This window comes from Marmota monax, unplaced genomic scaffold, assembly GCF_021218885.2.
Source record: "Marmota monax isolate L192 unplaced genomic scaffold, Marmota_monax_Labrador192_F-V1.1 WCK01_AAM20220418_F8-fsc00033, whole genome shotgun sequence".
NCBI lineage: Eukaryota > Metazoa > Chordata > Mammalia > Rodentia > Sciuridae > Marmota > Marmota monax.
The window spans coordinates 13,383,382-13,396,305 of NW_026694282.1; positions in this window are offsets into that span (position 1 = coordinate 13,383,382).

Sequence of the window (12,924 nt, forward strand, 5' to 3'; positions counted from 1 at the left end):
AATGAAAAATGGGCTAATATACCTCTTCTAGGAGATAGTTGAAATCCTTTCTTCTATATTAACAGTGTTTGATCCCTGACAACATAAAACACTGGACTTTTCCTACTCCTTCATTCACTTCTCCCCAAGACAAGTGGAGTGACACATCTGATTTGTAAGCATGGAAGCTGAAACAGTCATGTGCATCTCCATTATTCCCTCCTCGGGCACTTTTTTCTTTTTGGGTGCTGCCTTCCTGCAGAAGGCACACTCTCCACTCTGTCTCTCCATGCTATAATTTGTATGTGTGTGTACAGGAGAGAAAGTCTTGTGGGTAAATCCTCGGAATCTGGGTCAAATTATTAGGAAACTATTTTGCAGAAAAATGTAAGTCACATTCTCCAATAGCTGCTTTTTAGTAACAAAAGTGTAGCACTTTGGCCTCTTGTATGCTTTGATTTTTTGTTTCTATTTTTTTTAGTGGACAACTGAGCTGAGAGAAAAAGGCTAGGCCTTGAGAAATACAAAGTCAATGTAATTTCAGGTTGCAGAAGGAATCAGGTTTTAGTCTTGGCAGATTGATGTGGCTTTATATTGGGTAATGGCTGGGTTTTTGTTTGTTTGTTTGAGTTCCGCCCTGGTTTTAACTGCTTCTAACAGAAATAGATAGGTTTTAAATTTTATTTCACATGGTATTTTTAACTTTAGCAAGATGAAGAGCATCTTTGTCCACAGGCCAATGGTTATTTTTTACATGGAACTCACCAGTTTTATGGCAGCATTTACCGATGCTGGGGGGAGATGTGGGCCTCAGCAAACCGACAGCCTCAGCAGGCACTAGCATCCTATGCCATAGTACCCCAAAGAGCTGGTTTTGCACAAGAGGAATCATCTTTGGAAAAGAATTTTTCTCACTTTCAGCCAACATCAATTGAGCACCTGTTGGATGTTAATGATTGGAAAGTCTATGGGAGAAGGATACCGTGGTCTTGGGAAGGAGATTAGAGGCACAACCCAGAAGCCCTAGTTTGTTCCGTTAGTTATGTGCCTAAGGTGGGACTGAAAATAGAGCCTGATCTCCAACATCCCTCATCCTCTTCTCTGATCAGGCTATTCCTTCTCCCATTATCTATGCTGATGTCCTGTCAGAGCAAATAAAGATAAGACAGTGCTACCATAATTCTGTGTCAGTGCCTTTACTCTGTGTGTATGAGCTCTGTCTGAGCTGCCTTCCTTTCCCACCTCTGTTGATCCAGACTTCTTTCTTCAAGGTCCAAGTGACATCCTATCTCCTTCTTCATCTCTTTGCCATTCTTGATTGTACAATTACTTTCTTTTATGAGCTCAGAACTTCATAACAAAGGGTCTTGTGTTATTCACTAACGTTTCTAATGTGTTTAATTTATTATAGATCAAGAATGCCACAGGGGCAGAATTTTACCCTATTCTTCTTACCTTCCTGTTCCCCTACCAACAAATCACAGTGTTCTGTGGCTCTAAAAGTACTTGGTAATTATTGGATAGTTTATAATTTTATAATTGAATACCTTATGAAGCAATATTTAATTAACATTGGAAAAAGTTAGAAAAAAATTACTTCATCAGCTTTCACCAAAAACTATTTTTATTTTCCAGTACTGCCTTACCTACCATTCTTTGGTCCCTAATCTCATTGTAGATCTACATAGCTTAGAACATTCTGGAATATTTTTTCCCCTTAACATATCATAATGAATAATATCATCATGAATAAATCTATGCACATATATAAACCTTAAAATTATCATTTTGTTAGTTACATATTATTTTTGCTGATAAACTATTCCTTTATTTTGGGGCATGATGATTATTTTTAATTTCTCACCACACTGATACAATTAGCATTTTCAAATGTGTAGCATTTTGGTTTTGTTATATTCTGAGAATGAATTTGAGGGTCTTGTTTGATTCATAATAGGTGTTCATTAAATAAATGTCATGAATTTGTTCCCAAACATTTTTTGAGCACCTTTATGATCTGGGTCACTATACAAGTTCCTCATCTTCCTTGTATTAAAAACAAGGTCTAAAAGAACATTTGCAATCACAAAGGAATTTTCTCCTCGGTTCTAATTTCCAACTTCTTTGAGAATGGTGAAAGTACTGGTATAAAAATCTAAGATGTATGCTTTTCCCTTTGAATCCTCTGGAAACCAGACATAACAGCAGCTAAGCAACCCACATTTGGCGTTAGCTTACAAGGATAGAACTTTCATGCAGAAAACCCTGTTAGCCAAATGGCATTGTCTCTACACACATGGACAGCACAGAAGTTGGTTCCTCTCGTGTCTCTGTCTGCTGCTCAGTTTCTACTGTTTATTAAATATGCAGAAAATTTTGCTGGAATTTATCATGGACTCACCAGGCTACCCTCCCTTTACAGAAATAACCACAAACCATAAAACATGCAAGAATTGAAACAGAGTGTATGACATTCATATAAAGATGGTTGTGATTTAAGAGACAGGAAATATAATTATGTGCTGCTGAAGTTCTTGTCCTTGCTTATGCAAGGGCACAGTGAACATAAAGCTCCCATATCCCACCTATGTAGTGAAAAGCCTTGCTATAACTTGTAGAGAAATCTCAGGAATCAAGCCCCCAAATCGCCTCTCCTGACGTAGCAGTTTGTGAATGGTGACAGAAACATATGTGTCTTTTTTAGTCATGTTTTGTTGATTCAATGAATAAATGAACTCAGAAGTGTCCATCTCCAGAATGCATCCAGATATAATGTGGTGTCTCTATTCTTCATATCCAGGATCTCTGAGTAATGCCTCTGTTACTGTTTATTCTGTCCTGAATCCATCTCAGTATTCTGCAACCTATGGACTAAAGGGGAAATTCACCACCACTGACATACTACTGCAGGTATCAAGGGGAAGCAAGGGGGAGGAGAAGCAAGCAGAGATACACAGATGATTACACTGGCTTATGTGATGCAGCCATAACTGGTATTCACTATTTTTATGCCTGGTTATTACCTCTCCACATCCCCCTTTTCTCTATATAAGTCTAAGTTTATGGTGGCCTCACTGATGTATGTTTTAGAGTCTTCCCTTAATGTGAACAGAGTGAGAAGTAGGAGGTAGTTTAGGCTATCCTCTGGGTTCAAACTCCATTAAGCCAGCCACATTTCCTGTTATTGTCAGGGTCAATCACCCCAAGCCAACCCCATGACTCCCCTTTTTGCATAAGGTATGGCCCAAATGTCCCTAGTGCAACTTGGTTTTCACTTAGTGTCATAGTAGAAATGTCCCTCCCACAGGTCCTAACCTTGTGGACCAGTGGAGTGCAAAGTATGGAATAAAGGGGCAAACATTTTGAGCATAGATTATTAAATGTAATATCAAGAGGTACCAACCACTCCTCCACTACTGGGTTCCTAGATGAAGTTTTCTGGTAGTAAATGAAAAAATGTTATTATTGACCATTGGTTTAGGCATATACATATATTATAAGATATCACATATTTTATCCAAGCTGAGACTATATCCATTTTTAGTGATCTCTTGGTATTCTTCAATATAGCTGCTTTGGGATGAGAAGGTGCATATTAAGACTAGTGAGCACCTCTGACTTCAGAGTTTAGGATGGAGAGCTTGGTTTTTGCAGAAGGCTTCACTGAAGAAATTAGAGTTAAGTGCAAAGCTAAGTTATGAGAAGACATTTACTGGATGAAATGAGGAAGGAGCATTTGTGTTCCAAGCAGATGGAATAGAGTATGCACTGAGCTTGCAGTGGAAGAAAATATAATTGATCTGAAAAATCTGCTACTGAATAATAGTACAGTAAAGCCTCAGAGATTAAGGAGCAGGGAGGAATGAAGTGGGAGTAAATACATAGGTGGGGACAAACGCATAGAGGGTTTTATAAACCATGTTAAGTATTTTTGGCATTTATCTTTAAAATAATAGGAAGCCATAAACAATGTTTTAAAAATGTGGAGGTGGGGAGGGGCTGTGCAGGAAAAAAAAGGTTGGCATAGCAGATTTATTCTATAAAACTTTCACTCTAGTTAAGGTTTAGTGAAAATACAGAAAGGGACCCAAAAGTCATTCAGGGAGACTGGTTGGAGGAGAGTATAGCAATAGTATGAGAAGAAATGGTGGTAAATTGGTGGTGATGAAGACTTCGGCCTGTTTAAAATTCAAAAGACTTTTAGAATGTAATTGAAGACGTAGAAACAGATTCAATTACCCAAGGAGGGAGCATAGAGTGAGGACTAAGAAAGGACTGGGTTTGAGCCTTGAGGAACTTAACATTTAACAGTGAAAGGAAGGAGGATCAAGCTGTGAAGGAAGAGATAAGGCAATCATAGAGGGTAAGAGGAAACAGGAGACTTTGTCATGGAAGCCAAGGGAAGAGAGCATTTCAAGTGTTCGGCGTGGGCAACAGTGCAAAATGCAGAAATAAATAAGATGAACACTGAAAAATGTTGAATTTCACATCAGAGACGCATTGGTGATCTGAGCGAGAGCTACTTTGGTGGACGGATGTGGGTGGAATAAAGAATGGAAAGTGAGAAAATAGAGACCCAGTGATGGTAACAAAATATTTGAGAAATTCTTCTGTGACAAGGGGCAGAGAGATGAGTTGCTGGGCAGGAATGTGTGTTCATAGATAGTGTTCTTTTAATGGGATACTTTGGTGAGAAGGGATGCTGGCTAGTGTAACTTTACAGAAATAATGGAAGAATAGAATTAAAATAAGTGGGGGTCTGGATAGCTCCCTTACTGTGATAAGAGGAAGGAGGATATGGATGTGTGAGTACTGGGGTGTTTGATAGCAGGGAACTGAGGAATTGCCATTTGGTGGTTCCTAGTTTCTCTGCACACTAGGAGTTATCCACTGAGAGTACAGAGTAATGGGGAAAAGACTGGACAGGTGAAAGAAGTTCTGGAATCACTGATAGGGAGAAGGGAAAGAGTGAGATGACCAATAAAATAAAAACAGTAGGACTCCTGGTTAGTAACGGTGATTATGAATTGATAGCATTTAAACAGACTCAAGGGTAGTTTATGGAGGCTTGAGAGCTAAGTTCAACTGCATTTATATAAGTCTCCAGCTGTGTGTAACAAGCTTTTGTTAAATACTTCAGATATGAGATAGGTATTTCACTAAAAAGAATAGCACGGGGGAAACAATTCTAAGGGATTTTGCCTATTTTCTCCCTTGCTTGGAATTCATACCCTTCATTGTACTGCATGGTCTGTGAGAAGTCTTAAAATGAGGACACTTGCTAAATTTTGTTTGAGTCAATTCCCTAAGAGAGGTCTTCTCTTCATGATTTGACCTCTGCCTGACGACCTTGTTATTGCCAGTGCCCCAGCCTCTGTCCTCTTCTTCAATCTCCTGCACTATTTATATTTCTTCAAATTTATATTTCTTCTTTTGTCATGTCTATTGCCCGAGATGGATCCTTAGCCTGGAACCTTCTTTTTTCCACCTGCTTTTCCTATCACCAGATAGAAACCACTTAAGCCACAAATCCTTCCTTAAATCATTCCAGATTTGCATCTCTATCCCTTTCTTATACTCAAAAACTCTCCCTCTTTTCCTGGTTCTTTTTAGCACTGGACTATAAGCAACCCGAAGCAAGGAAACATTCCTTCTTTAGAGCTGTCTGCCCAGCACCTTGCACAGAGTTGACATAACAGTCCACCTGGTGGAGGGTGAGTGACTACAGCACCTTCCTTTTGCATGGGTGGGAGACGATTACTTCAGATATTGCATCAGGTCCACTGAGTCCTGGGTGCCATTACCAAATCAGCAAAGCCTCTGTGGAGGCTTATATTTTTATATTTAATTGCTAGTGTTATTCTACACACAATTAGATATGCTCATATACGCATTCATGCATGCCCGCATTTGTCTATATGCACATTTGCACACACAATTTGCATTCACTATTTTCTCAGCTTTTGCTTCCATCTGCTCCATTTGCCCCAGATTCCTTATAGATTTATGGTTATTTTCATACTCTTCATGTTCATTTTGAACTCTCTCTCTCCTTATAACATTTCCTGTATTCACTCCTCTGGGCCTTTTGGCCTTTCATTTTGTGTTTTATTCCTGCTGCTTCTTTCCAGGCCGCTTAAAGCTCCTCCCAACAGACTTTCGGTAGGAATACCAAGGCTCACTTTGGCAGTGCAGATGTTATACAATGGCAATCTTCAATGCTTCTTCTTCTTCTTCTTCTTTTTTTTTTTTTTTCCTACGGGGACTGGATGCATACAGTGTTTCACTGCTGATTCTTTGTAATAGTACTGCACAGGCAAAATGTTAATCAATTATAGCAGCAGAACTAATTAAAAGGCATGCATTATACATCTTGTGGACACATTCTTCATTAGCATAAATTCTCAGCATTACACATTCATGTCAGGGAATTAAAAGGAGAAACTTGAAAATAAAAAGGCATACATACTGAGACCCAGACACTTTGGTTTTCCCAAGACTTTTGCTGAGTGTGTATCCTTGTGGATTCAGTAGTTCTTTTAACTTTTGTGTGTGACTTCAAAAAGAAATTAGTATGTCCCATCTTTATATTCTATAAAAATCCAATCAGCTTTAAGATGATAAAGTTAATCCTACTACCCCTCAAATCTTAAATGATATTTAGTGAATTGGCTTCTAGAAGTAGAAATAAACTTTTAATTTAGTTCTTCCATAATGTTCTCTAATAGGAATTTGATTATGCTAGCACAATAGCTAATTTTCTCATATTAATAATGCTGCTTTCAACTCAGTTCTTATTCTAGAGTCTAGCTTGGTCACAGATCAGAGTAAAGACCATGCGGTTCATTAAAATATTCAGGGGAAGGGACTGCTCACAATTCCCTCATATTCCCATTCAGTTATTTGATTTCTTTCTTGGAAGGATACATAATTCAGGCTTTTGTGGTAGTTTGTGCTTAAAAATCCTAGGGCATGTATTATTGTCTGTGCTCAAAGATTCCTTATGAATTAGCAATTCTCATAACTTGCTCTACAGACACCTCCACATGGAAACCAATTGGATAGTAGAAGCAATGATAAAGAGAAGAGAAGGCACCCATAGGCTCTGAGCCAATGATGTAATGGACTCTCTATTTAATCCCAGGTATTTACATGCCTTCTTAATTTCTTGGCTTCTTTCAGAACAGGATTCAAAAGCTGCTTACACTATTACACGATCTTTCTAACCTATGTTTCTACTTCCACTCTTGGCCTACAGACTATTGTCCATGTAACAGTCTGAATGAGCTTTTGGAAACATATCAGGTCACATTGCATCCCTCCTCAAAACCCTCAGATGCTTACTTCATATAGAAGAAAATTCCTGTCACGGCCCGCTTGATTTGGCCCCATCTCCAATTTTATTTCTAATCACTGCCTGTCTTTTCCACTTTGTCCTAGTCATATAGGCAGCCATTCTTGCTGTTTCTGGCACATATCAATCTCACTTCCTCCTCAGGATCCTTGCCTATGTTCTTCCTTCTTTGGGGGAAATCTCTGCAGGTATCTTTGCTCCCTCAATTCATTCAGGTATCTGATGAGGCCTCTACTCAGAGGATGTGTCTCTGACTGCCCTATCTAGAACTCCAGGTAGTACTATGGCTTCTTGATATTATATGGTGTATTAATTTGTTTATTTTCTCTCTTTAAAAAATATAAGCTCCTTGTGGTTAGAAGTTTTATTTGTCAGATTCAATGTTTTTATAGCAAAGTTGGAAAGAGTGCCTGACTCATTAAAGTTATTTGATTTTTGTTAATTGAATAAAATAATGAATGTATCTTCTTGCTGCTGTTGAGTGAGATGTCACATTTGGATTTGACCAGTTATTAAACTCTTCAATATAAGAACGTGTGATGAAGATATTGCAGACAAAGTGTCTGCTTTCATAACAGAACAATGATGTATGATCAAGTGGGATATATATGACTTCACATAAAAGGACAACTTTTTTTTCAGTCCTGGGGATTGAATCCAAGGCCTTGTACATGCTAGGCAAGTACTCTACCCCATAACTATATCCCCAGACACTTTTTAAAATTTTATTTTGAGACACAGTCTTCATAAATTGCCAAGTCTGGCCTTAAACTTGTAATTTTCCTGCCTCAGTCCCCAAGTAGCTTGGATTGCAGGTTTATATCACCACACCTGGATAGCAATCTTTATTTTAGATGTTTTTATAAAAATCTAGTGTAGCTCATGATGTTCAAGGAGAAGAGCCCTTTTGTACCTTACCAGTTCAAGTGTAAATTGGTACTTCTCTGGAGGTTAATCTATTACTACTTATAAAGCATAAAAATAAATGACATTAATTTTGATTTAGAAACTTCACTCCCATTAATTTAAGAAATTAAACATGAATAAAGATTTAGTTTCAAAATGTTCTAGAACACAGTCATTTTTAATAAGAAAAAAATATTGAAAACAACCTAAATAGGACTTTGGTAAGATAAATTACAGTTCAATTAAACAGTGGAATTGTGTGCAGATATTTATGATGGAAAGAGATTCATAGTAAAATGCTAAGTGAAAAAGACATGCCAGAGACAACATGCACCTACTTAAAATATCTATATGATAAAATATCTATATGGTCTGTGTTTATGTTGATTTAACCACCTAAGTGTTAACAATGGTCTCTGTTCATGCTGGAGTTTTCAGAATTTTTTTTACTTGTTTCCTCTTATTTGGTTTTCTGATGGTTCTATAATAAACATGTATAGTTTGTATAATTAAAAAAATACACAGCAATGAATCCCATAAAAATGAAAAATTGATTACAGAGCTTCATGCAATTAAGCCCCTATTCCTTGTCTATGGATATGATTCAGTGTGGTATGTCCTGTCTTTTTAGTTCATACCTCATTCATCCATCTCGCACTCCTTGAATACCTACTTTACTCAGAACTGTTAGGTATCCTTTCACCCTGGGGATTTGACTCCACATAGCCCTTTACTACCATGGTAAGCATTTCTACAATACAGAGGAAGAACTCTATCACATATCATTTTTTTCTTTTTCCTGGAAGATATTTCCAAAATGCGAAGTTTCTGCATGGGCCCAATCCCAAGGCTTTTGTTTTGGATAGCCTACTCTAAGGAGACTTTGTGCCAGGAGAAGTGCTTGGTAGCCAAACTGAGCTTTTAGCCTGTCACTGTTTTTGTGTGAGGTCTTCTCACTGTGTCCCTGGGCTGTTTGATTGGCCCAGCTTCCCATAGCAGAGCTGAGACACCATCCTTGTTTTCCACTTCAGAAAGCTGACAGAGTCTGGAATAAAAGGCAACATGCTAAAGAACCATGATGCCTGCTTTTTCAGGTGTCTAGTGCCATGCAGGATCCCCAATGCCTGGTGAATTAGCTGACCCAGAGTAGGTACTCGAAAAGTACTCAAGTGACTGATTTACAAGGAAGTCAGATATCAGCTCACTTGTTTCTAATCTCTCTGAAAGAACCCAAGAGTGAGCCTGTTTTTCTAAATTTCCCCGGGTACCAACCCTAGGATATGTCAAAATGTAAGGAACTTAGAAAGGGTATTCTGCATGTAAAAACTATGACAAATGAAAGCATGCTATGGTGAAATGACAGCAATGAGAAGGAACATAAATAATCCATGCTGCACTGTAAAGATTGCGCAAGCACACAAGGACAGTCAGCCTTGTCTCTGCTTAACATTCGGGCATTTAATTGGGAAACTAAATAATATATTAAGCTTTCTGTGTTGGAATTACTCTATGCCTTTCTGCTTATCTGTCCCTGAATGAGGTGATTTCCAGTGGCATGTTAGATTGTTTATTCAATAGCAGCAGGCAACCTCTGTTAATGATCTTTCCTCTCCTGGTAATTGGAGGGTAGTTTCCATCTTCCTGGGGATGGTAGTTGTGATGCTTGGGCTAGAGTTGCCACCCGGTGTCCGTCTATATCACTAACCTCTGTGAAGAGTGAACAGTCTCTGTCTTTTTTTTCCCCCAATTAATAGCAATTTCCCACCTTATTTCATAACAAATGTTCCCTAATTAGGCAAAGGTGCTCCTTTGTTCCATGTACCCAATGTTTTCCCTCCTTCTATGAGGAACTAAATTTCTGTTAAATGGACAGAGGTGATTCCATGTAAAAGAATGTGATTTCCTCTGTCTAGGGATGGTTCAATCTAGTTATATTTTCTTACTTATTTCAATTTCTGGAAAATATCATTCTCATCAAGAAAAGTATGTCAGAAGAAAAACAGACTACTCTATTGTATTTGAGCTACATGACAAATTTTCTAAACTAGTTAATAAAATGGGGACTTTAGCAACATGAGTGTTTTGAAGGTGACAAAGAGTGACAATCTTTCCCCCTGCAATGGCTATGATAGCAATCACGAGATAATTTCAGGGAAGGAAAAATGTTCCTTTGCCCTTTAAGATAGTCAATAGACTTTTATAAGTAGGTAACCAAAGACTATATTGTCTTCTCATTTATTTCTTAATCAATACTGAATTATTATTTTTTAGAGCATCCCTTGTTAGGCCCATGTAGCAGTAATAGAGTACACCTGGATGGATTTTGTTGCAAAGAACATAAAAGGGATGATGAGTAGAAGATCCACAATTGCTCTGTCAGAAAAAAAGCACAAGAAAGAGGTGAAGCTCAACTTACTGCAAAGGGAACTCTGGAATCTGAATGGGTACAGCACTGATACTTAGAAGCCTCTTTGTGAAATGACTGATTTTAGATTCTAAATTCTACTTAGGAAAGTTTCTGAGTGAAGGGTAGCATAGTAGAGTGGAAAGGGGATGGATTTTGGAATTGACAGCTCTAGGTGAAAATCCTATAACACAACGAAGATGGTTTTACTTTCTAGGGCTCCTGGGGAGATTAATTAGACTGCTTTTGTACGGTGCCAGATGTGCAGGTGCTCAGTAATTGGGAGCTTTATTGCCTCTAGGGTCAATCAATTTCAAAGAGGACAGTATAGACCAGTCTGAGTGTGAGCAATTTTTTTTTAACAATCAGTTTTTAAGGATTGAGCTCTCATCATGAACACTATAGCAGATTTTCTCAGTACCTTTTTTTGAGGATCTTTATAAGAGTAGATAGGTGTTTCTACTTGGGCAGTATAAGTTATTTGTGGGAAATTTGTAAAAGTCCCTGGAATGTTTAATGAAGAGAGAAATAAGAAAAAGAGAAGGGGTGAAGGGAGAAAAAAGCAGAAGCAGGAGGAGCTCTAGAAGTGATAGTAAAATAAAATTTTATATCTCTATTTTAAAACTTAGGTAATTTCAAAAAAGACAAAAGGTATTCTACTGCAATAATAATAATAATAGTGATTGCCTTTGAAAGATGGGAGTATAAAAGATTTTTTCTGGCCTCTGTATTTTCTAAGCCTTTTACTGTGAGCAAGCATATATTGCCTTTATAACTAGAAAAAGCAAATAAAATAGGACCCTTATTAATTATTTTAGTATCATATGTCTTTTAATTGGTCTTTGAAAGAGTGATGTCTGAGGAGCTGGCTAATGGTCAGATACATACACATAGGATGTGAGCATCTTATAAATTCAAGTTCCAGCCTCAGAAATCACAGCAAGGGTCAACAGTACCTTACCTCCTCGGTGTTCAAAAAGGCACAGGGCAGTGTCTCTTGAGAGAGTCTAACTTAGTCAACACACATCTGATCTTTGAGAAAGTAAAGCTCTTTTCCATGAGGACTCTGATGTTCTCTGAACTTTACCTAAATCCTCAAACATATGTTCTAGGGTGTAGGGCAAAGCCTTCATGGACTAGCCTCTGACAGCATTCTGGATCTCTGGGAACCTTAGTAAGCATGAGTGCACTTGACAAACCCTGACTGACACAAAGGCTGACACCCTGGCTCTGCACTATCTGCAGAACCAGTAGGAATGGCTGCAGGGGAACTTGTATCTCCAACAACTTTTACTGGAGGCAGTTATCTTTAAACAGACAGTCTGAGTCTTTCAATCAATAGGACTCTTCAGGACTAGAAAGTAGCCTTAGTACACCAGTAAATACTATGGTGCTTGAACACATTCATTAACATTTCCATACCAAAATAACTAAACAAATAGCCCATCATGTGGCTCACGTGGCTGAACCCAGGCACAACTGACTAGAATCGTGAGTGAGTTCATTTGGATAGTACAGGGCAGACTGCCATATCTCTTCCCTTATATAATGCCCTCATTAGCTAGAAGGGTGCAGTGAGGCATAACCAAAGAAAACTTGATGTGTTTGGGAGGAATGTCAGATGAGGGACAGGTATTCCAGAAAAAAAAGTGAGTTCTTATTTGTGAAATAAGAACAAAAGAAATTAAAGTGGTTAAGATTTTTGAGTAATGGTAATAAACCTCTGGGAATGTGTTGTAAGAAATCAGGAGACTTGGTTCTCTAAGAACTTTAGTCATAGATTGAGAAATCATGTATAATGGACAGAAAATAAGTGCAACTAAGAGTCTCTAAGAGTCAAGAAGCAGCAAAGTAAGTGAACAAAGGAGAGGAATATTTACAAGTTGTTGAAAATCCTTGTCTTTTCCATCTTTGTTTGTATCGACTTCCCTAGCTTGCCTTCCTAATTCTAGATAGCATCTCTTATACTTTTGGTAAATGAAGTGATGGAGCACTTGAATCAATGTGCAGAAACTAGCCGCTATGGAGTGAATCTCATGCCCTCACCCATTCATGTGTTGAAGCCCTAACCCCCAATGTGATTGTGTTTAGAAACAGGGCAGTTAGGAAGTGATGAAGGTTAACTGAGATCACAAGAGTAGGGTCCTAATCTAATAGAATTGTGGCTTTGTAAGAAGAAGAGCTGATTCTGCATGTGTATACATAGGGAAAGACCACCTGAGGCCACAGAATGCATCCATGTACAGCCCAAGGAGAGCCTTCACCAGACTCTGACCCTGCT